Source organism: Rattus rattus, chromosome 5, assembly GCF_011064425.1.
Source record: "Rattus rattus isolate New Zealand chromosome 5, Rrattus_CSIRO_v1, whole genome shotgun sequence".
Taxonomy (NCBI): domain Eukaryota; kingdom Metazoa; phylum Chordata; class Mammalia; order Rodentia; family Muridae; genus Rattus; species Rattus rattus.
In genome coordinates, this window is record NC_046158.1 from 102,140,819 (window position 1) to 102,144,242 (window position 3,424).

Below are 3,424 nucleotides of genomic sequence, written 5' to 3' on the forward strand. Positions count from 1 at the left end.
GTTTGCTGCTAGCATTGGTCTCTGTATTGGACATGATATGGATGTATCTCTCAGGAGAGATCTATAATCAGTTCCTTTCTGCATGTACTTTTTAGCTTCATCAATCTTATCTAGCTTTGGTGGATACACACACACACACACACACACACACACACACACTTGTGTGTGTGTGTGTGTGTGTGTGTGTGTGCTCTGAATGGCCATTCCTTGAGTCGCTGATCTAAACTTTCCTTCCATATCCCCTCCTATGGATATCTTTTACCCTTTTAAAAAGGAGTGGGATCATCTGCATTTTGGTCATCCTTCTCCTTGAGCTTCCTGTGGTCTGTAGATTGCATCTTGGGTAATTTGAGCTTTTAGGCTAATATCCACTTATCAATGAGTGCATACCAAGTGTGTTTTTCTGTGATTGAGTTACCTCACTCAGGATGATATTTTCTAGTTCATTCCATTTGCCTATGAATTTCATGGAGTCATTGTTTTTGATAGCTGAGTAGTATTCCATTGTGCAGATGTACCATATTATTTGAATCCACTCCTCTGTTGAAGGGCATCTGGGTTCAAGTAGCATTTTAATGTTACAGAATAATACATAAATGTTTATAAACATATCTCCCTTTCCTGAAACAATAATATAAGTGATAATGCATCAGTTATTTAATATAACTGATACCTGTAAAATCAATAAAGCTTAAAAATACTGTATTCGTACATAAGAAAATACATTATAAATGTTTAGGAAAGCAATTTAATTACATAACTGAAAATTACATAAATAGTTAATAAACTGTTAGGAAAAACAAATGATCAAAGACAGAGAGACACAATGATATAAGTAGGTCACTGAAATCTTATTCTTTATTATTTACTTGGTCTTCAATGTACCTTCATTCACAGGCCACATCATTTAATGAACTTGTGAAAAACACCATCTTTCTTGCCATGTTCATAAAGGCTTGCCTGACTTGCTGATTCCTCAGCTATAAATGAAGGGGTTAAGCATGGGGGCTGAGGTATTTATTATGGCAGCTTCCTTGGTCAATGATGCTCTATATGCAGCTGAAGGTTTAATGTATATAAAAATGCAGCTTCCATAAGAGATGTAGATGACAATCATGTGGGAAGAACATGTGGAAAAGGCCTTTGTCCTCTGACTAGCAGAAGGAATCTTCAAAATTGTTTTGATGAATGATGTCTTTGTAGGATAGAAATATTCACACCAAAGTGAACATTAGGATAAAGACAGCACACGATAACCCCATCCTCTCCAGGAACTTTGTATCTGAACATGAAAGTAGAAACAAGGGGAAAAATCACATATTTAATGATCAATGACATTGGACCCACAATAATCAAGCTGTAGGACCAACACGAGTGCAGGGAAGATGACTAGGAAAGAAACCAGCCAGCAAGCAAACACTAGCATTGTGCAGACCTTCTGACTCATGATGGTCTGGTAATGCAGGGGCTTGCAGATGACAGTGTACCGGTCATAGGACATGGTGTCTAGAAGGTAAAATTCAATAAGTCCAAATAGAATAAGAAAAAAATAAATGTGTAATGCAATCGTTGAATGAAATGGTTTTATCCCCTGAGATAATGGCTCCCAAGAAGTTTGGTATCATGGCAGTTGTGAAGGATATTTCTAAAAGAGAGAAATTCCTGAGAAAGAAATACATGGGGGTCTGGAGGTGAGAATCCAGCAGTGTGAGAGTGATGATGGTCCGGTTCCCTGTGATGCTGAGTGTGTAGGTGATGAAGAGAAAGGCGACTATCACAACCTGGAGCTTAGGGTCATCTGACAATCCTAGAAGAATAAACACTATAATTTCTGCATTGTTGCTCATTTCCCATTATTTTTTATTCCTTCTGACAGATCTAAGTACGAAACCAGAAAAAATGAAGTAGAATCTAGGATTTGTGAAAACCATAACAAGGGACTGTCATATTGTTCAAGTAGTATGCTGTTTCCACCTCTGGGGAAAATTTAAAGCTTTTTCAATACCTGTGATTCTTTAATTACTTTTCTTTGCCCAGAGAACAACTCCACATTCAAGGCAGTTTGAAAAACAGTTTAGTATCAAAAATATGATGCAATATGTCTCAGCTCAATGAGCCAGAAAATTATGAAAAGTATTCTTTTGCAGATGTGGAGATTTTGAAAATTACTCTAAGACATTTCAGTAATGATGTTGACTTAGTATGTGTGCCTTTGTTCTTGGGGGTTGCCTCTGCCCTGATTGCAGAACGACTCCAGTGTACTGGATCAGTTATCCCCTTGTTTATTGCATCAATCTCAGTCTCTGTGTCTCTATGAGTGGGACATCCCAAATGTAGGGCACAGAGGGCTTTTCTTGAGTCTTATATTAGGATGGCAACTCCAGCTTGTTCTTGGGACCATTTGCTTGGTAGACCTTTTATTCATCATTTTACTCTGAGATAGTGTGTGTCTTTGTTAATGAGGTATATTTCTTATATGCAGCAAAATGCTGGATCTTGTTTGTGTATAAAGTCTGTTAGCTTATGTCTTTTTTAAAATTATGCTTGTTTGCTTATATTTTTTTTATTAACTTGAGTATTTCTTATTTACATTTCAAGTGTTATTCCCTTTCCCGGTTTCCGGGCAAACATCCCCCTAATCCCTCCCCCTCCTCTTCTTTATGGGTGTTCCCCTCCCCATCCTCTCCCCATTGCTGCCCTCCCCCCAACAATCACGTTCACTGGGGGTTCAGTCTTAGCAGGACCCAGGGCTTCCCCTTCCACTGGTGCTCTTACTAGGATATTCATTGCTACCTATGAGGTCAGAGTCATGATATAGGGTCAGTCCATGTATAGTCTTTAAGTAGTGGCTTAGTCCCTGGAAGCTCTGGTTGCTTGGCATTGTTGTACATATGGGGTCTCGAGCCCTTTCAAGCTCTTCCAGTTCTTTCTCTGATTCCTTCAACGGGGGTCCTATTCTCAGTTCAGTGGTTTGCTGCTGGCATTTGCCTCTGTATTTGCTGTATTCTGGCTGTGTCTCTCAGGAGAGATCTACATCCGGCTCCTCTCAGCCTGCACTTCTTTGCTTGAACCATCTTGTCTAATTGGATGGCTGTATATGTATGGGCCACATGTGGGGCAGGCTCTGAATGGGTGTTCCTTCAGTCTCTGTTTTAATCTTTGCCTCTCTATTCCCTGCCAAGGGTATTCTTGTTCCCCTTTTAAAGAAGGAGTGAATCATTCACATTTTGATCATCCGTCTTGAGTTTCATTCGTTCTAGGCATCTAGGGTAATTCAAGCATTTGGGCTAATATCCACTTATCAATGAGTGCATACCATGTGTGTTTTTCTCTGATTGGGTTACCTCACTCAGGATGATATTTTCCAGTTCCAACCAGCTTATGTCTTTTAATAGGTGAGTTGAGTCCATTAATATTGAAAAAT

General features: G+C 39.2%; 1 pseudogene; it reads right to left on the reverse strand.

Moving 5' to 3' along the window:
• Nucleotides 1-887: 887 nt before the first annotated feature.
• Nucleotides 888-1,847, reverse strand: LOC116900963 (annotated as a pseudogene).
• Nucleotides 1,848-3,424: the final 1,577 nt, after the last annotated feature.